The sequence below is a fragment of the Ictalurus furcatus genome, chromosome 7, assembly GCF_023375685.1.
Source record: "Ictalurus furcatus strain D&B chromosome 7, Billie_1.0, whole genome shotgun sequence".
NCBI classification, from domain to species: Eukaryota; Metazoa; Chordata; class Actinopteri; order Siluriformes; family Ictaluridae; genus Ictalurus; species Ictalurus furcatus.
In genome coordinates, this window is record NC_071261.1 from 14,373,292 (window position 1) to 14,395,756 (window position 22,465).

The 22,465-nt window shown below is 39.4% G+C and overlaps 1 protein-coding gene across 3 annotated transcripts in view; it reads left to right on the plus strand.

The window, feature by feature from the left end:
* ank2b (ankyrin 2b, neuronal) overlaps positions 1 to 22,465 on the plus strand; it is a 167,221-nt gene that overhangs the window by 41,434 nt on the left and 103,322 nt on the right. The window lies entirely within an intron of this gene.

The window sequence follows — 22,465 nt, forward strand, 5'->3', positions numbered from 1 at the left end:
CTAATACAGAACACTGCATATTCATATTCATAGTGAGAACTGAGAGCACAGTAGGTGGGGCTACATGTCTGTGTGTCTGTGCTTGTTTACCGGCGATGCTATCTTGACCATCTCACCATGATGCCTTCCTGAAGCGTCTTCTGGAAGGCAAATAGTAACACAGATGGGAAATACCCATGAACCATCATCTGTTTGCATGGCAACAAAGTGGCGTAGCAAAACAAAGACAAGGGATCAAATCGCATCAAAATCAAGTTTTTCAACTATTTGTAGTTTTCTGTGTGCTTGCCGTGTCACATGAAACAAGAATATATAGACGTCCAGATGCAATTGCCCCATGTATGCTCTCCTGCATTAGACAGGGTGGGGCTCTGTAATCTAGACAACCGTCATGCTCAGTGAGGATTGGTCCATAACGCGGCCCATCGTAAAAGGACGGGGGTAGAAGATTGAGTGAGACAATCCCAGAGGAGGAGGCGTGAAGGAGAGATATTGATCACCATTGACATGATCGCATGCACTCTGGCTAGAAATTTATCTAATTTAAAATTCATGCCCAATGTGAGAGAGAAGGAGATACAGAGAGAAAGAGAGAACGTGAAGCCCCACCCTGTTTATGAACAATCCCTTTGTCTAAAGGCAGAGAAACAGATAGATATAAGAGAAAAATACAGACTGTGTGAATCAGCAGTGTGCAGGTTCATAAGCCTTGTTTTGTGTATCTAAAAAGAGAGAATTCACTTAACGTATCACCATCAATCTCGCAGCACCCCATAAAGCAGCTAGTGATTCGAACCTGCGGAGACCAGCTGAGACCAATTAGGCCAGCAGTGCTTTTATAGAGGCGCACATTTAATACCCCTTAATGACAAGCGTCACATGGAGGCCGATGTTCATGCCCAAGTGCGTTTACTTTTTGTTGTTGTTCATTCAAGTGTATGGCTTTGTGTCAGTTGTAGCATTATTAATTGTTTAAATGAACACAAATGCTGTTGTTTTAAGTAACTTTGTGAATGGGGTGTGTAAATTTTGGCATTGTAATGCATTAGTGCAAATTCATTAGTACAAATGAATAATAAATGATAATGTTCTCCGAGCAGAGACAGCTGGTATAAACGGACTAACAGGGCTAAGCCCCCTCCACCCCGCTTTCAAAGATAAAAAGATGTCAGGCTTCATTTTCGGCATTCATGTCAGATTATTTGCTGTTAACTAATGTCAGGTTATTATGATCTTTTGTGGAACCGAAAACAAGAGCGACAGCATTACCAACATTTGTAAGACGAATATACAGAATGATATGAAGACGCAGGGCTCGGACTGATTTTATTTGTAGCCCAGACTGTATATCAGTCACAGTTGTGTCAGTTGTATTCTCTGAATTCTACTACAATAATGTACGTATTGACATATTTTAGCTTTGCTAATCAATTACACTCCTTCATCTAAAGGACAGTGAATGAAAAGCCTGAGGAAGGACAATGAATAAACTCAGAACTGCTTTTGTACTGTTCAGGCTTTCCTTGAAGTTCCCTTGAAATGGCTTCAGAGTGGATGTTGCCATATTTCCTTTTGAAAAAGGAAGTCAGAGTGATGGAGTGTTGAAATGCTTAACTGATTTTACGGTTGTTCAGCCAAGTAACTAAATATGGAGCAGTGTGAAAAGTTTAACAAGGGCCTTTTTTTTTCCAACTGTGGATTCGCCTAAGCCTATGAACTTCAGCATGCCCCAGATCAGTGGTCACCAACCCTCTTCCTTAAGATCTACCTTCCTGAAGGTTTCATCTCCAACCAAAATTTAAAACACCTGTTTTAATTGATCAAGAACTTCTTAAGGCAATGATTACATGGTCAGATAGGCACGATTATGGTTGGATGTATGCAACAGTGACGAAGAGCTACAGGATCATCACCAGGAGGCATCTGATATATGGTAGTGGTTGGCTTATAGCTAAAGGGTTAAGCTTAGTTACATACTGATTAACGTGATCAAATGATGTTACTTATTCTTACTAATAGAGAAGCCCAGACAATGCATACAGATGGGAGTTACATTCTCAATTAGGTAGCAAGACATTCTTGGCATTAAAGACTCCTCTGTAAAGTGCCTGTCACATACCGTGTTTGAAATGAATAAACCAAGGGATGGTTGGAAAGGAGAACAAACATGAACCAAGTTCATAAAGCATAAAGCAAGACACACCCCCAAGGGCGGGATATAAATACATTCTAGAGAGCATTTGTTTGGACAATTGGTTTAAATCTGGTTTTGATCGCATACTGAATGTAGTGACCGTTTGACAGAATGTCAGATTACATACACACAACACAAACAGCACTTCTACCGTCTGACCTCTAATTCCTCTGGCAAAGCTTAGATTGATCGTAAATGTTCACAAGGGAGTGGGCACAGCCAAGCATGCTCTCTCTCTCTCTCTCTCTCGCTCTCTTTCTCTTCCTATTTTCAGTTTAAGCCTGTCTTCTTGTTTCCATGGCACCTGCGTTTGCCGTCCTCTCGCTACATTCCAGAACAGAAACTCATCTAGTCTGAGTGAATATGAAAGCATTTCTATGTCCAGACTTCAAGTCTATCTTTAGTTTTTTTTTTTGTTGTTGTTGTTTGTTTTTTTTAGTTTACTATTTCTATTAACTGTGGACTTTGCCACTCTGGATTTACTTTATCAACTGACAGATTTAATCCTCAAATCAATTACTAAAATATCATGAAGTGACCTGAATTTTTGCAAAGTGAAATGAGTTTATATAATGATCTTACCCTGAAGCTCAGTTACACTGTAAGATTCTTTTGTTACACATGTATATTAAGGTGCTGAATGTTTCATGTAATGGGATTTTGTGGATTTTTGCAAAAACTGTAATAAGCTGTCAGCTGTAAATGGCTCAAGTTAATAACAGTGAATTCTACAGCATGATTTCAGTCTAGTCAGTTTCCTATACTTTCAGTGACACGGAATTATTTTTGCCAAAAGGAAGGCAAAAAAAAAAAAGTACCTTAAAAATGTCTGGTGAAATTATGTGCCAGTCTTATACTGAGGATAAATTTCTTTCAATGTCCATGTGCTTGTGTGGATAAGGAGGCATTCATCAGATCGGCTGCTGCTTCTCCAAAGAAGACTATCAATTTTTCAGGCTTATTCACAGTATGAAATCAGTTATTGGAAAAAAAAATATGAAAGCAGAACTAAGAAACATTTGCTGAATGTTATCTTGTGAATTTCTAAGGAAATGGCTTCAGCTTCACTTGTCAATATTTGTTACTTTACACAGTTTCGCCTGCATGGCTGTTCATTAATTTACAAAATAATGGAAAAATGGGCAATTCAGACTAAATCAAAGGTATGCCATGGTAGTAAGGGATTCGATGCTTAAACTACTGTTGATCAAAATAATGAAATGAAAATCTTTTTAGCATATATGTTTTTTTTGTTTGTTTTTTTTTGTTCCAATAAATTTAAATTTAGGTTTGTTTTAGGGTCAAATTTGTATTTCTACAATACATCCCATACCATTTACATGCATGTTAAGATGAAGACTGCTGGTTGTTCCTATTTCTAGTTATGAATCCTTCTCTGTCAATTATATGACATTGTTTGAAGAACTAATTAAAGCCACTATGCACTGCCTTTCGCACAGCCATTTCAAGCTGATGAGCTTCTCTAAAGGTATAAATAAGTAGTACCATGCAGCACACATCTGTTTTGAAAGTGATTCACAGTTATTCTTAAACCTAACATGCAAACAGTGTAAATAGTGTAAGAGTTATGTTCGGTGATTAGCCTTTACTGTATGCATGACATGTATGAAATAATATTAAGGATATTTATATTCATTGGGATTACTCTGAATTTAGCTTGTGGTGGTGATCCACTGTGATTTGTATTAGATTACTAACACATTCATGCACATCGATGTGCACAGTGATTTTTGTATATTATAGATAGTAATTATATACTGCACATGAAATGAGAAATGAGTTTAATACTGAAACAGTACACTGTAATGATATATAGAAGCGATTTGATTATTAATAATACAGCACTCCAGATCTCAATAATATGCACAGGTTTATCTGAAACTGTGTGCTTTTTCATTTAACATGCACTGTTGTATTAATATTATGCATCTTAGGCCAGGGAAAATGAGAACAACGAGTGAGAACCTATATTTATAAAAATGAGCTGTATGTCTGGAAAGTGTCATTGATGTTCATGATTGAAAGTTCTTTTCGTGCTTATGCAATTATTTGATCCTTTGAAATGTACAGGGCTCTTTACCCACTGACATTATGGATGTGTTCATTCATTGTCTTTAATCTCTTTTTATCCAATTCAGATTGCTTATGAATAAATTAATGGATTGGCACGGTAAGAGGCCAGTGTTTGAATAGCACTGAAGGCTTTTGAATAACAAGCTGTGGTTTTGTGTCGGTGATTCATGTTTGTTCCTTTAAAAAAAAAAAATACACATGATGCTTGTGATGTAACTCTTAAAGTCCCCATGAAATCCAAATGGAAGTTTTGTGGCTTTTAGTATGAATGTGTTAGCCTTATCTAGAAGCTAGTGCACTACAAAACAAAGATAAAATTTGCATTCAGAATTTACAGTCTTCTCAATTTTGATGACATCATTCTCCCCTTCAGCTTCTCAGATGAAATGCTCTCTAGAATCTGTAGTGTCTTGCCCCCAACATTATAAAAATCACCTTAAAAGTTATTGGCGATTCATAAAAGGGGAGGAGCCACTCGATATGTCCCACCCTGACTCCCGTTTTAGTGGAAATTACGTCAACACATCGAATAATGGTGCACGTTTCAAGGCACTTCACAGGGACTTTAAAAGTGTTCCTCAGGTTGCCAGTTACCTAATTTCTACCCTCTGTGTAGTTTCTTTTTCAGTTAAACCCCTATATCCTTAGTATTCCTCAATCAATTTGTTTTGAGGAAGCAAGGAAGGAAAATTGGCCATGCTCACTGCGTGGAAGGGATAGCATTCTGTACTCTCTCTTCCCTCTCAATCACAGTGACACTAGCCAGTCATGGGCATCTGTGAGCTCATGTATGTGGAAGAGTATAGATAGATGTCTCAGAGGATGGGGTCATTTTTAAAGTTAAAGTTAGGATCGAAATATTTCATCATAGGATGAAAGTTATCAGTCAGAGTAACTTTGTATTGGTTTGCAATAACGATTCTCTTCCTATATCTCTGTAGAGATTATTTTATTTTCATAAAAGGCAAATTCAGAAAGCTCACTTTTAGATCTCAGAACATCTCTGCCACTGTTTAAAATGCAGAAAGTTTCCAGTTCAGAGTTTATGTAAATGACAGAAATGACAGGGTAACCAAGAGAGATAAAAAAAAATTCTGGCAGCCGTGTCTAATGGAATTGGATTTGTTTAAACTTTTTTATCTCTGACAGGATACATGGTGACATTCACGCACGCATTTCCTGATACACCAATCACAAAGTGTTATATTTAGGCCTGCATTATAACAGTCAAGGATAAATTGTCACCTCACATATCCTGTCAGAAAACACACACACACGCACACACACCCACACGCACACAGATGTTCTTATTGTAAAACACGTTATCTGTTTTACTGGACTGGAAAATATGGATCTCTGTTTTATTGCATTCTGGTCTCAGTGAAAATCTGCTGGATTCTTATAGTCTACGGAATTTTGTGAGTAACTAGGTATTACTTATTCTGACACACACACATACAGTATTCCATCTCATGATGAAGGATGGGAAATGGGAAGTCCTGCCTAAATTGATTGATTACAATGCCATATCAGGAAAGCTCCCTTGCTTTTTTTCTTCTTCTTTCTGTTCCTTCTAAAATTTAATTACTTTGGCTCTTGCACACATCTCCCTACTGAGCCTGGTGTCTCGTTTTCTGCTTTTCATCCATCGTTGTTTCTACTTCAGTTGTTACTCTCTAATCAAATCTCATTTCCTGTTTCTCTTCCTCTCCCCTATGTCCGTGTTCATTTACACAAGTTAGGTGTTTTAACAAACTCATTTTCACTGTCTCTTTCTCAACATTATATAGTGATGTGAAATAGTATTTGGCCCCACCCTGATTTCTTCTGTCTTTCTGTATATATGCACATACAATAGTGTATATGTAGTAAAAAGTTCTAATACTAAATAGTTTTAGATTGTCAAACAAAATACAACATAAAACAAAGGCAGCCTGAGTAAACACAAAATACAGTTTTTATTTAATTACTTTTATTGAAGCAAAAAAAAAAGTTATCCAACACCTATCACCCATGTGAAAACTAATTGCACCCAGATTTTTAAACTTCAAATCTGTTTGTGCCACCTTTAGCAGCAATAACTGCAACCAAACGCTTCCAATAACTGGGGATCAGTCTTTCACTTACTTCTAGGACTAGGACTTACTCTTAGGCTTTGGATCATTGTCTTGCTGCATAATCCAGTTGTGCTTGAGTTTCAACTTACGGACTGAAGACCGGACATTCTCCTTTAGGATTTTCTGCTAGAGAGCAGAATTCATGTTTCCTTCAATTACTGCAAGTTTCCCAGGCCCTGATTCAGACGAGCCTTAATGTTCTTCTGGGTTAGCAGTGGTTTTCACCTCACCACTCTTCCATGGATGCCATTTTTGTCCAGTGTCTTTCTGATAGTGGAGTCATGAACAGTGACTTTTATTGATTCAAGGTCCTCTGATGTTGTCCTTCGGTCTTTTGTGACTTGCTGGATGTGTCGTTGCTGTACACCTGGAGGAATTTTGGAAGGTCAGCCACTTCTGGGAAGGTTCACTACTATGCCGAGTTTTTCCATTTGGAGATAATGGCTCTCACTGTGGTTCTTTGGAGTCCCAGAGCCTTTGAAATAGCTTTGTAACCCTTCACAGACTGATGTATTTTAATTACCTTCTTCCTCATCATTTCTGGAATTTCTTTACATTTTTGCAAAGTGTGTTTGTCAGGTAATGGAGGCAAAGACGGATGCAAGTGCAGGTAACGTTTAATAAGAATCAAAACAAAACACAAAACAGGATCTATAGAACTTGTGGCAAAAACACAAAGACCAGGAAACAAACATAAAACAATGAACATAATGCTACAGCAGACAACAATGGCAAAATAAGACAAACACAAGACAATGGGTGCAGTTCAAAACGTGGTTTATGTACAAGTGATCATTAATCTCAAACGTGAATCAGGTACAGACAGTCATGTGACATGATCAGGTAAGGTGCAGTGGCTGATGGGAATCGTAAGACCTTTTAACCAACTTCATGGTGTTGAAAAAGTTCTATTTAAGTGTTGATTTGATTGACAGGTTTGCAGTAATCAGGCCTGATTGAGTCTAGTCCAGCTAAAACCCATTATGAATGCAGTTTCATAGATTTGGGAAATTAGTATCTATGGGGAAAATATATTTTCACACAGGCCCAGTTGGTATTGGATAACATTTTTGCTTCAATAAATAACATTATCATTTAAAAACTGTGTTTGCTCAGGTTTTTGTTTGTTTTATACACATATATATATGTTCATAGTGTTAGATGTAATCCAGTTACAGAGCCAGTTCTGCAGCAGCAAGCAAACCATTTGTTCCAGTAATCCTATTTGTTCTGCTATTTTCCTCAATATCTCCTTTCTACCACCAAATGAGACAAGGACAGAGCTTAAAACCCCAGAGGCAAACCTGCATTAGAGAAGCACGATAGCTTGCAGTTTTAAATTCAGTGAGGGATTAGGAAACCCAATCTCCATAGTGCTCAATAAGGTTCGTACTAATAGGCTCTTAATTCTTAAAGAACTCTTTGTTTGATTCATCACCTGTCAGTTATTACTGATGAAGCACTAAAATGAGTGAAACAATGAATTAAAATATTATTGGGGGGGGGGGGGGGGGGCATTTGTGTATTCTGTCTGTGGTCCTGAGTCTCTAGTCCTGAACTTGCCCAGGATCAACTGTTTACTGAAATTAATGAATAAATAAACAAATGAATGAAGAAATAAATAAATTAATTAAAATGGGAAATAAATAAATAATTCGGTCATTTAAAATGGGACCAGGGTAACTTTTTAGTCAAAGTGTTTCCCATTTTTACTTTATAAGCAGTCCCTACTGATTAGCACACTTCATCTCTCTTCTTTAATCGGTGCAGTGTGTGGACAATAAATGATTCATAAATGCTAATGATGCCATAGTATGTAACAAGACTTTATTTTGGGACAGAGCATTTGCACATACTGGTCCTGTCAGAGTGGTGTGTTGTTGGGTAATTGTGATTAATGACTACAGAGCCCTGCGACAGCTTTGTTTCTTATCTAGAATGCAATGAACACCAAGAATATCCAAAAGAAACCTTTGTTATCAGATTCTCTTTGTTACTGGGTGTGTTGTGGTGGTGCACATGGGCTACCATGGGAATTCTTATGTAATGGAGGATCTCTGTGGTGATCAGGGATTTACTAGAAATGGTTTCTGTGTCTTCAGGAATAGATCTACTGTTACACCATTTTAACGAATAGCACATTTAGACCATATATATGTGTATGGATTTTGTATTACATACCATTGGTATTCTAAGACATTTTCGATTTTCTCTTGAAATTCGTGGATTGTTCTGTATGTGCACGACACAGACAGAGGAAGAGAGTGTGAGAAAGCGAGTAGCGTCCTCAGACGGTTTCAGAGGAACAAGAAAGCTATTGACTGTGTGTGTGTGTGTCAGTGTGTATAATGATCCAACTATGAGCTGAAGCCTGGTTTCTCTTTCTGAAAATGTCAGACAGCTGAAACACTGGACACTATGTCATTTCCATTTGCAAAGCTTTGTTGAGATCCTATCAATGTTCTTTTGATACGGTCGGAACATCGTTCGGAGGCTTTTCTACCTCTGTTCAGACCTCACTCTGTCTTCATGCGTTGTTGTGTTCGGCTCACACAATGCCACACTGTCTTGTCCACTTTGGTTCAACTTTGCCATATTGCTTTAATGAAATTTGCTCAGATGATTCACAAAGACTTTCCCTCTGTAACAGGAGCATCTCATGAACATAGATTTTGGTGGGGCTGGACAATATTAATAACGACATAGCCTCAATGTCATGTAATGAGATTTTGGACGAATACAATCGCAGCTAAGAGCTATATTGAAGAGCATATAATCCAGAGAGCAAGGCCAGGCATTCAGGTAAACAATATGGAGCAGGTAAGGAAGAAATCTAGGTTCAGGGTAAAGCAGAATCATAACCAGAATAACAGCACTATAGTAAGGCTTGGTAAACGCCAGAGACAGCCACAACTGAGCGATTTACTTCGCAAAAACATAGTGACTGAACAGTCTCTTATATAGTGTGGTGTGATAGGGAACAGGTGTGTCTGCTTAGTCCTCAGGAGAAATTGACTTATCTGTGTGTTACTCTGGGATTTGTAGTTGTTGTCGGCCATGTTTGTAGTTTGCAGTGCATTCTGGGAAATGGAATTGCTAGATTGCCGTGACATGACACTGAAACAAAATTAAGCTGAGAGTCTCTCCCATTTGGTTATGCTATAAGCTACAATCTAGTGACTCTAGTGAACGACATAATAGGCAGAGTTGAGAGCCGACAACATGTGGTTATCCAGCATACGGTCTAGCATCTTGTTTTGAGCGGTTTTAGATGTACTTTTGTTCGACTGTGCTCTATAATGCAGGTGTATTTCCCGTCCTGAAGAAACCTGAAACTACCCCAAAAAATTCATGCACTGGAAAAGGAAGACTTAAAGACATTATCCACTCTGTAATCCCCCTTTCCCTTTCCCTATCTTTGTGGAAAGTTTATTCTAATTATTTTCTGTATATAAGAAAATCTTGGTTGCGGCAGAGTGTTTTTCAGCTAGCCCAATCTGGCAACCCTGTCATTAATTATCCCGTCCATTGCTCCTCCCCTGAACATGGGGAAGCATGATTTCTGCCCCAGTGGACACTTATTAGTGCTTGTTTAAATTCTCATTTTTGACCACTAGGTGTAATAATAACTCATACATAATAACTAGATCATATCAATTTAAAAAAATGGCTTATATCTGTCAAATAGCAACATTAAATTAAAAAAAGATCATCAGGCCACAAAAGTGACCATATTTTCAATGGACTTTAAAATGTATGAAGTTATAAATAAGAACTTTATGCAGCCTTAGTTTTTTTGAGTGACGCCTATGAATGAGCCGCCACTGCTCTGTGAAATTTTTCTTCTCTGAAATGTGAATGTTTCCTTATAGTTTAAGGTGGATTGCAGAACAGTGATTGGCAATTTGTCTCTGCACTTGAAACTCTGTTCTCGACAGTCAGCATTTATAAGCCTACTTACTCACTCGATGTCAGACCTCACATTCACCTCAGCTGTTACACTGAAATGCAGAATTACATTTTTATATAGTCCTACAGAAGCTACATAGCATTATGGAATAAGTATGTCTATCGTAAGGTTTATTAGATGGTGTCAGAAGTGCTCAGTTTCTATTTTCACTGCTTGCTTTTCATGTATAGATTGGACTGAAGAATGCCAAACCCTTCAAAATTGAAAATATGGAAATGAAATCCAGGGTTAATGAGCACCGCCGCACGCCTGCACTTTTGGAAAGCCTCAGGCCGTCTTGAATAATGTGTCTGTCTGCTGCCCCCAATCCACCGATACATTATTCATTTAAGTCATGAGGGACTGTGGGGTTTTACTTGTGTCTAACGACAGGGATAGGAAATTGGGATGTAGCCACTTGAGGAAATGTCACCATGTTCACTGCTGTTCCACAGAGGTGTAAATATTTATGAAAACCTAGCTGATGCTTTTTTTAAGGGATGAAAGCTCATAGACAGGTGACCACTTTTAGATGTCGAGGACACAACAAGCTCAAATCAAATTTCTTATGAAGGTTTTTCAAACCACATGTCCTCGTGAAAAGCGCAAGGAAAAAAACAAGAGGCTCTATAGAAAAGAACAATGGGGTATTGATTTTTGAGTGATGGCCTTTCATTAATGATAATTTAGGTAGAAACAAATGCATATAAATATAAATACATACTAAATGTGTATCTTAGATATTTTCGAAAGAACATATAGAACATATAGAAAGATATCTATCTATATATCTACCTATCTATCTTTCTATTTATCTATCTATCTTTCTATCTATCTAGCTAGCTTTCTATTTATCTGTAGATATACAGATAGATACAGCTAGATATATACAGATATATACAGTTTATATATTTGTATCCAAATAAAACTCTCTCTCTCTCTCTCTCTCTTTAAATTTCTTCATCACTGTCTCGGGATAGGGCAGTTTTGTTCTCTTCCATCTAACCCATGTTTTATTTCATTCACGTATCATTTTGCTTTTGCAAAACTGGAGACGTGTCATGATATTTTAGTAGCAGATGTTGGTTAAAGTTAACTGTTAGGGTGCAATTACTGTGAACTATAAATTCACACTAAATAGTACTTGCATTTCGGTGTCAGTTTGGCAACCTGTACTAATGCTTTTAAAAAAGTGCCTCCCACTCACAACTGTCCTTCCAAGCAGCCAAAAATACCATGACATCAAGTTTATTCATGTGAGCACTCAGATTAGCTGCAGTTTGACATGCTTAGTTTAAAGAGTCCTAGGTGTCCCAACGTGGGCTATTCTGCTGTGCCAAGTAAGCTTGCTCCTGTTAGACACATGATGGATTTCATTGATGAAACTCTTTGGCTCAGTGCACCTGCGCTTGCTTTCCCAATGAGTTCACTGTATAATGATAAGGGGGAATTAATGTACAGTATTACATTTTATTTTTATTACACAGCTGTCCTGCTTGAAGGACTGTCTACCTCTCTGTCTGTCTGTCTGTCTGTCTATCCTTCTGCAGGCTTTAGGTCTACCTCCTACTTAGAGGGAATTTCAAATGCAAATCAAAACAAAGTCATTCTGACTGATCACCTTAAGCCTTTGATGAAGCAGTTCTGTCCTGATAGAAGTGGCCTTTCATCTATCTATCTATCTATCTATCTATCTATCTATCTATTTATCTGTATAGTTTTTATTATTTTTGTTATTCTTGTTATTATATTGATTATATTATATTGATTAGATTACACACACATATACATATATTCTATAGATTTTTTTGTGTCAGTATTTGTGTCATTATTGTGTCAGTAGAAAGGAGCAAATTTAGATTCTCAAACATTAATTTCCTAAAAAACAATAAACTTTGCAGAGACAGTTTTGTGTACCGTTTATATTTATATAAAGGCAAAGGACAGTCACACTAAATCTGAATGTGATACTGTATTTACTGTTCTTTTGTATTTGTAATAGCAAGGTATAAATAAAATCTCGGAATCTAGCAAGTCTGCACTTCTATTTCACTGCTTGTTAGTATGTAGATTCTGAACATTTTGTACCATATTAGCAGCACTATGTTTATTAACTGAGTTAGATTCAAGACCCAACTTTGAGAATTAAGATTAATTCAGGATAAACAGTATGTACAAATAATATAGAAAGAAAAGAAGCCTTTATTTGTCACAAATACATTCATTACAGCACAGTGAAATGCATTTTTTCCACACAACCCAGCACAGGGTCAGCCATTATATGGCATCCCGGAGCAGAGAGGGTTAAGGGCCTTGCTCAAGGACTCAACAAAGGCAGCTTGGCAGTGCTGGGGCTTGAACACCAACCTTCTGATCAGTAACCCAGTGCCTTAACCATTGAGCCACCACTGCCTTATGTCTGTTGCACTGCATATATATTGTCTGTTATAATATATGCATATTGAACTGTAATACTGTACTAGTCCGAAGAGAACCGTTCCAGAAGACTTCCAGTGTCTGCTCTGACTGTTAGTCAAAGTGACTGGTTGAATGTGCGATCTGTATCTAGCATCTTTCAGTGCTTCTAGAATGACTCTTATTAGAGACCATTTATGAAGTCTATGATATCTCATGTCCATGATGTAGTAAATCATTAAACCATGAGTGCTCCAAATGCACTTCAGTTAAGATCTATTAGTTTTAGTTTAGGCCCTTTTCTGTATCCTGTGGACAGAGTGTCTGTGGCTGAGACTAACATTATTTTAACTTATATCACAATCTTGTTGAATTCTCAATTTTGATTGGTTAGAAGGTGTTGATTAAGTTTCTATAACAGCATGGCACTTACAGTATACTGGCTGCAGGTTTATATTAATGTACTCATTGTAGTAGTTTTTTTTTTCCTTTAATAGTAACAACTACCACACAGGTACTTGCATGGCGGACGCATTAATCGAATCTAACAATAAACAGATTTTTTTACATTTATTTTTTATTTAATTTTTTTAAAGAGTTGTTATTCATCCAAGCAAAATGTGCAGTCATTGCTGTGGTTAAGCTTTCTGTAAGAAAAATGCTTATTTAACATTTAAATATGCTTTTATTCAACATTTAGCTTTGAGCAAAAGCAGTTCCTTTAAATTTTCTGTCATGACAGAGTTCAGGACAGAGGTCTCTGCACGTTCTGGTTTCTTGGTAACATGACAAGCTGTGTTTTTTTGTCTTATTAACTTCATGAGAGGGAGAAAAGAGAGGCTGGTGAGGAAAGGACTGTTTGTAGCTGCTATAACGTACATGACAACAGGACGTTATTGTTTCATGGCTATTCCACACATTAACTGTAACGATAAACTGATAAAAAAAAAAGTAGGATTTGTCATTGTTTAATAAATACAATTTGTTATCAATTGCTGTGATTTCCAGTAAGAAGAATAAAGCACTGTGTGATGATGCTGTGGTAACGGCCCTCCTGTTCCTTTCATTCTGGGATTATTTTCCCAGAATGTCACACAAATACCATTTTTTTATTTGTCCAGGTTTTGCCTGATCCGTGATAGTACAAGTAGCAAATTATAAACACTCTTAAGTCTGAATGTGTTGTTATTTGAGGAATCCAGTAGTAGAGACCTATATTGCTGCTTGTCATTCACGTCAAGAAAGCTTAAGAGGAGATTTAACACCCTAACAGACACACACACACACACACACATATCAGATCTGTACATACAATCATAAACATCTATAAATTCTGTGCTAGGGATTTCGGGGGACGTGCCATAGTGCACACTAGGTGTGTGTTCTGTATGTAGGTCTGTGTGGAGTGTGTAGCATGGCTGTGTGTGTTCGCTCTTCAAGCTAAGGCCTGATTCTAGATCAGATGAAAAGGCTTCACTGTATCTAGCTGCTTAATCCTGTAAGCTATTTTGGTAGCGTCTGTGTGTGTGTGTGTGTGTGTGTGTGTGTGTGTGTGTGTGATATCACAGCATGCTAATACCTCCAGCCTGATGAACAGTAATCCACTCGACTTGCAGTGACCCTCTGTATGGCCTTCCCTCACTGTGGATCTGTCCGCCCTCTCCCTCTGTTCTTTCCTCCTTCCATTCTTTTGTGTCTGGATATTGCTCAGAGGACTGCACTTGTCCACAAACATACATGAGTGGACGGACTGTGACTCGAGCAACTGTCCAGGTAAGGATAACCCAGTCTCCTGCAAAATACATAGGAATTCTAAAGAGCAACAGTGAACCCAGTCTCCTGCAAAATACATAGGAATTCTAAAGAGCAACAGTGATTGAATGCATATGAAGTTGCTATGATTGCTATTCTCATCTGTCGTCCATATCATAGACGTCATAGATGACATGGTTTGTGCAAATTCTCTGGAATTTGTAATCATTGGACCATACTGAACAGAAACACTGGATAGATAATATGCTTATTTTCTTGTTTCTGTCATCCAGTGTCCGTTAGCACTAGAGATGAAACCGAATACGAATACATTATTCGGGTTGAACAAAAGATGTGTTCTAAATGAACAGAAATAAAGATTTACATTTATTCATTTAGCAGACGCTTTTATCCAAAGCGACTTACAAATGAGAGATACGAGTAGGAGGCCCTGTATTATTTTTTTCATGTTGGGTCTAAGTGTGTATATCAGGACTGGGATCCTGCAGGATGAAACGAAAAAAGTTGTTCAAGTGCAGCAGTTTTTGATTTCATTTGAAGCTTGAAAGGCAGGAGGCAGAAACATAGTCAGATGAGAGGCAGAAACATAGATGAGAGGCAGAAACAGTCAGATGAGAGGCAGAAACATAGTCAGATGAGAGGCAGAAACGTAGTCAGATGAGAGGCATAAACATAGTCAGATGAGAGGCAGAAACAGTCAGATGAGAGGCAGAAACATAGTCAGATGAGAGGCAGAAACACTCAGATAAGAGGCAGAAACAGTCAGATAAGAGGCAGAAACAGATGAATAAAGTTATGGTCTGCAAATTGCCATTTGTTGTTATAATTTGTGAATGAAAAATTACTTCTTTTTTAAATAGTTTTTCAGTGTTTCCAGGGCATCCTCATAAACAAAACACACACACAAACAAAAAAAAAATCACCAAAAAAAGCCCCACAACAACTTGTGCTATAGACCACACCCACTCCTGAACATCTCAATATGAATACTGATGTGAATATTTGGACCACAAATGCATAGCATAATACTGCTTAGAGTCATGCCTTTCTATTCAACTCTATTATTTCAGTGCTTTGAGGTATTAATATAAGAAAGAGTTGTTGCAATGAGTGGATCTGAATTGTGCATTGCTTATGGCATAGTGTTGCAGATGTATAAACTGCATGGTGTTGTACACTAAACTGCATCTGATAGATATCTAGAAATAGATATTTCAAAGTTGTGTCACCTGCATCTGCTGTTTTTCTTTCCCTTGGGTTCTCGGTGGAAGTAACTATATAACTGCCATTAATCATATTTGTGGCTTTGTGAATTCTGATCTTCAGCAGCAGTGTGGGGGTTTTAGCTGACGAGCCACTTTTCAGCCAAGCTGTTTATTCCAGTCCAAGTGTGCATGCCTTCCTTTGGCTGAAATCCTTATTTAAACAAACAAGAGCCGAAAAGAGCAGTGAAGAGCACACGAGTGGGCGGGTCCTAACGCGACCACCAGATTAGCTCTAATCCCTGTTTTAATCGAGCCCCTTATTTCAGTCATCAGCACAGCCAGTGATTAAAGGACAAACATCTTCTTTTGTGGAAGAACTGGTCTCTGTTTTACTTTCAAACAGGAGTCATGTGTGAGGAACTATAGCGTGCATTCATTCATTGTTTGTGATTTTTTTTCTTTACCTTGCACTAGTAACTACACAGCATGGGGTACAATCAGTACTGTACTTCAGTACATCTGTACACAAAACTAGGTCTCCAGTTTAAGATGAATGCTTTAAAGCTAGAAGCAAAGAGGAATGATGACAAGACTGGACAGGTGTGATTTTATTTTGATGTCATTCTGATGAAGAATAATGAATATAATTAACAGTCAGTTTGAACATTGTGCTTCCATGAGCCTGAGTTGTTCAGACAGTCTTTGTGTAGCTGAACTGTGTTCAGTACAAAACAGTGTGTGTGTGTTGATCCATTTGTTCACAAGCCAGGTACTCAGGCAATGAATGAGATCATCAATGTAGGTGGGATTTTAAGGGATTTTATTTTTATACTTGGGTGTGACTGAAGGTTCTTTCTTTACCCCCCCCCCCCCCCCCCCAACCCAAATCAACTCTTTTATATATGTTTTAAAATAAAAGCAGCTTTCCTTATGGGACAGCCAAAACCGTCACATATTCCTATCTTTAAGGGGATATTTGACCAACACCCTGCCCCTCCCCACACACACACACACACACACACACACACACACACACACACACAAAGGATGATGATGCGTTTCCATCTCTGACATTTTCTCCTGTGAATTGATTGGCTTACGCCCTGAAACTCTAGGGACTCCCAGTCAGGATGAAAATGACGGAGGGCCGCTTGTCTCCTTTGGTAACACCTCGGCTTTGTTTCCATGGGGACTCAAAGCTGCAAATGGCGAAGGAGGAAGTGGTGCTTAAAATAGACAGAGTTCTACTACCATCACACTGCTAATCTGAACAGCGTCCACTGCTTCTTGATTAAATCTTGCAAGATTTCTGCAGGATAATGATAGCACTGCCTTTATTAGTTTTGAATCTTATTATGGGTTAAAACGGTAGAGTTTCACTTATTTTCTGTCTATGGCTGGTGACTTACATAAATATCACTGTGCTGAAAACAACCCTGACATTTGATGCTGCTGAAGCTTGCTGTGCTTATAGGTCATGCAGGATGAGACAAAATGATACATCAGAATTCTATTTGACATCACACACACCGTCAGGAGGATTTGAGACTTTATTGACTGCAGTTTATTTCAGTTAGAGTAATCAATGTGAATGAATAGAACCCAACCTAGTGGGCTGGCTGGACTTTGTGATATTAGAATTGTTTCCATTTGTATGTGTGTGTGTGTGTGTGTGTGTGTGTGTGTGTGTGTGTGTGTGTGTGTGTGTGTGTGTGTGTGTGTGTGTGTGTGTGTGTGTGTGTGTGTGTGTGTGTGTGTGTGTGCGCGCGTGTGTGTGTGTGCTCATGTATCCATACATGACAGAAGGGTTTTGGGGAAACAGTAAGCCAACCTAACCCGCATCAAACCTTTTAGAATGTATCTCCCTGCCATCATCTGAATAATTTTTTATTGGCTCACACTTTACTGCTATGATTTCAGGATGTGCCAAAAACGAAAGCCATCTGCTCTCTCTCTCCCTCTCTTTCACTCTCTCTCTCTCTTTCACTCTCTCTCTTTCACTCTCTCTTCTCTCTTTCTCTCTCTCACTCACTCTCTCTCTTCTCTCTCTCACTCTCTCTTTCTCTCTCTCACTCACTCTCTCTCTCTTTCACTCTCTCTTTCACTCGCTCTCTTTCTCTCTCTCACTCTCTCTTTCTCTTTTTCACTCTCGTGTGTGTCTGAATGATTCTTAGAACTAACAAACATTTCATGACATATCTGTATGAACATACACTCCTTCTTGTTTCTTTAGCTCTCTATGTGTGCTTGCACATGTACGAGTGTGTATATATGCTGAGGTTTTTGGAACTGCATATTTCAGACCAACCACAATTTTGTATCCTGCCATTTATCCTTGGGTCATCAGTGACCTGTTCTTTCCTGATAAGAAAAATGTAGAATCCATATACAAACAGGTTTGAGAGAAATACACATTAGACGGCTATATAACCAACACAGGGTGTGTACTTGCATAAATGTTTATGTTTTTAAAGTCCCCCCAATAACCGATAAATAGCATAGCTGACACTGTCTCATTTGTTTAATTGGGTTCTCATTGTCTACTTGTAGGACTTGTGTGGAAATCTGATGAAGTTTTAAGTCATATTTATGCAGAAATATAGAAAATTCTACAGGGTTCATAAACTTTCGAGCACCACTGTATGTTTAGCATCCACCATACAAGTTCCTGTGTAAGTTGTTACTATCGAAACAATAACATATTAGACCAAGTACATTAATAAAAAAAAAACACACCTGATTTAGCTTAGAATCAGAATTGGGAATTTAACAGCTGTTAAAAAAATTCATTATAATTAATTAAGTTCTGAGTCATCAGTAATAGTAGGCACTAACAGCCATCGGTCGTTAACCGAATGTCACGACGGTTGCGTGAGGGAACATACACCTCAAGGAGAGTGTTGACGTAGGGAGGTGCTGTTCCAGACAAGGTCTTGTACACGACCATCAAGGCATTGAATCTGATACGGGCGGCTACAGGAAGCCAGTGGAGGGAGCTGAAGAGGGGTGTGACATGGGTCCTCTTGGGCTGGTTGAAGACAAGACATGCTGCTGCATTCTGAATCATCTGAAGGGGTTTGATGGAGCTGGCTGTGAGGCCCGGGAGTAGTGCGTTGCAGTAGTCCAATTTTGAGAAAACAAGAGCCTGGACTAGTAGTTGTGTGGCCTGTTCAGTGGGATAGAGTCTGATTTTCTTGATGTTGTACAGAATGAACCTACAGGATCGTGCAGTTGTTGAAATGTGGTCTGTAAAGGTGAAGTTGTCATTGAAAGTCACCCCAAAGTTTCTGGCTGTCCTGGTTGGCTTGAGTGTGTTTGAGCCGAGCTGTACGGTGAGGTTGTGGTTGATTGAGGGGCAGGCAGGGATGACGAGTGTCATGAAACCAGTAAGGGAACTCTGAACTACAGTTCCCAACAGCCACTGCTTCATTGTCACATGACCACCTGCACCTGATTCACGTTTCTGGTAATTAGCACTCTTGTATATAGCCACTGTTTGCACTGCTTCCTCATCTTATGTATTGTCTATCCATGCTTTTGTCCGCGCTTCGATGTTTAGTTTTGTCACAGTATTCTGCCTTGTGTTATTGTGTCTTTGTTTTTTTGTCTGTTTGTTTATTAAATGTTTGAAATCTGTGATTGCTTCCGTCTCGTACTTTGAAACATGACGGAACGTGAGACCTAAAACTCGGAAGCAGCACATTAATCATGACATACCTGGGCTTCACTCTACCACCTCTGTTCGCGGAGAACTATGCTACGCTACGCCAGCAGGAGGAGGAGCACCAAGCTGCGCTACATAAGCAGCAGGAGAACATGGAGGAGTCTGGGTACAAGTGGGAGCCTGTTGACTGGGCTGGTGGCATCTCCCACCCTCCCTCCCCTGTTGTGGATCTGGTCCAGCAGATGGAGTCAGTGGAGAACGTGAGTCAGCCTCCCTGCTCGTCTGAGGATGCCGATCAGCTGAGGACGTCGCTCAGTCACCCTGGTTGGCTGAAGACATTGCTCCATCTCCCGACATACCCAAGTGCCCCCCTCTGTACGCCAACCCTGTGCACAATGCCGCTGTGCTTGCCTGCTCCGCTGAGGAACTTGCCCTGCTTTTCTGCACCGCTGAAGGCATCGCTCGGCTTTACCGCTCCACTGAGGAAGGCACTCCGCTTTTCTGCTCGGCTGAGGACGTCACTCTGCCATCCTGCCCGGCTGAGGACGTCGCTCTGCCATCCTGCTCGGCTGAGGATGTTGCTCTGCCATTATGCTCGGCTGAGGACGTCGCTCTGCCATCCTGCTCGGCTGAGGTCGTCGCTCTGCCATCCTGCTTCGCTGAGGACGTTGCACTGCCTCCATGTTCCACTGAAGACGTTGTTCCTCTTCTTTGCTGTGCGCCGTATGTCACTCCCCCTTCCTGCTCTGCGGAGAGCATCGTTCCTCCCTTTGGCCTCGCGGAGAACCTCGCTCCCCTCTCTGGCCTCGCGGAGAACCTCGCTCCCCTCTATGGCCTCAGAGCAATCTTGGAGCTTCCCTCGGGCCTCGCGGAGAACATCACTCCCCTTTCCTGTCCTACTGAGGAAGTTGTCCCGCTGTCCTGCCCTGCAGAGGAAGTCGCTGTGAGCTCCAGCCCCGCTGAGGACGTCGCTGTGCTTACCTGTTCCACTGAGAACATTGTGTTGCTTTCTTGCTCCACTGAGGACGCTGCTCAGTCTCCTGGTTCAGCTGGGGACATTTTGCCCAGGGGGGCAGGACCGCCAGAGGGAGGGAGTATATTTTTTTTGGGGGGGGGGGGGTTGTCATGAAACCAGTAAGGGAACTCTGAACTACAGTTCCCAACAGCCACTGCTTCATTGTCATGTGACCACCTGCACCTGATTCACGTTCCTGGTAATTTGCACTCTTTGTCTCACGTTATCGTCTCACTATACCTTTGTCTATGCTGCTGTATTTTGTCTTTTCCACAGTGTTTTTGTTTCCTTGTTGTAGAGTGTTTTGTATGTTTGTTTGTTATTAAATGTTTAAGAATCTGCGCTTGCTTCCGTCTCCAACTTTGAATCGTGACAACGAGAACCTCCGTTTTTGCCAAGTTGAGCTTAAGATATCAGACAGGCAGGCAGAGATGCATGATGAGATGGATGGATCATCAGGCTGGAAGGACAAATAGAGTTGGGTGTCATCAGAATAGCAGAATATGAGAAGCCATGAGACTCAATCACAAGCCCCAGAGAGACCCCAATTGTTGCACCCCTATATTTAACAAAAATTTTTTCATAAAATGTGTTGTGTTTGCAATTGTTTGATATCCATGAGAGCAGAGCATTTTTGTGAATGTTTTGAACAAAAGATCAAAAGGTTAAACAATAAAGACAATTTTTCACAGCCTTCTTTGCTCATATTTACCAAGTGTGCCAATATTAATGGAGTGCACTGTATATCACTTAGTGGCTGTTTATGTAGCCACATCATTATTTCCTGATGTGCTAAGGCATTAGTTCATGGATTAAGTCATCATAATAAATGCATTTTTTATGTATTAATATATTCTTGTTTGTGGACTTTATACTACAGTATTATTGTAAAAGCTGTATTGATTATTTCAGAAGCATGTCTTCTGATGGTGGACAAATTCACATTTGAATTTTGTTTGTCATACACAAAACCATACACAGAATGACGTGTAGTGAAATGCTTTTTACGACTGTCCATGACATGAAATAGAATTGACCTAGACCAGAATTTACTGTATAGAGTTAGAAAAGGGAAAAGTATTTTTAAAATATTTTTTAAAAAGTGTATAATTATAACGTAGAATTTAAAGATGGGTGGCAGCAACAGTCTGCAATTATTTGTGCAATATAATGCTGTACAACATTAATTTGACATAGTTGTCTTGAAATTGTCTAGTGTTTAATGTAAGAACAGGAATCAGCCAGCAGATGGCACCATGGCAAAACAAACCAAGGTGTGTGACTCCAAAATGGTTTGTTTTTGCTATGCTGATATCACAGTATTACGGTTTATATGTATTGTATTGTATATGTATATATGTATACGTAATGTTTGTGAATTTGTTTGCATAGCTCCTAATAAATAATTTATTGTTACCTTAACATAACTGTACATTTTATAGGTGAACAGACGCTTGGCCATTTCATGGGATGCTTTATGATTAAAAGAATTTTATTAATTGTTATTCAGACTGTAGACTGTAGATTGTATTCCTCACATGAAGAATGAACGAATGCTACGGATGCAATGGTACACACGCGTCCACATGCGCATGCACACACACACGCACTCTCTCGCTCTCTCTGATGTGGCTTCTGGAGCCTCTTTAATGTGAGGGGAAAAACAGAAATATATCAGAGGAGAATCCCACGTTCTGTATATGTGGTGGGATTTTACAGGCTCGGTTTGACTTCATGTGGATGCAGGCTGCACCATTCTCTCCTCCTGACGGGTGGGAAGGACATTTACAGACATGGTGGGAAGATGATGCTTACTTTTTAATATTTCAACTCCCTCCCCCCTCTATTTTTCAAGCATGGTTGCATCCATTTGTCCCAGCGAGTGGGTACAGTGTGGAAGTGAGAAATGTGATTGGTCATATCGTGATGTTTTTTCTGATGACTGTTAAGGACAATGTATTGCTAAAGCGGCGCAGTGTGGCCACAAAGGGATGGGTCCTCCCCTCATCCTGTCTCTCTCGGTATTACTTATTGAGCTT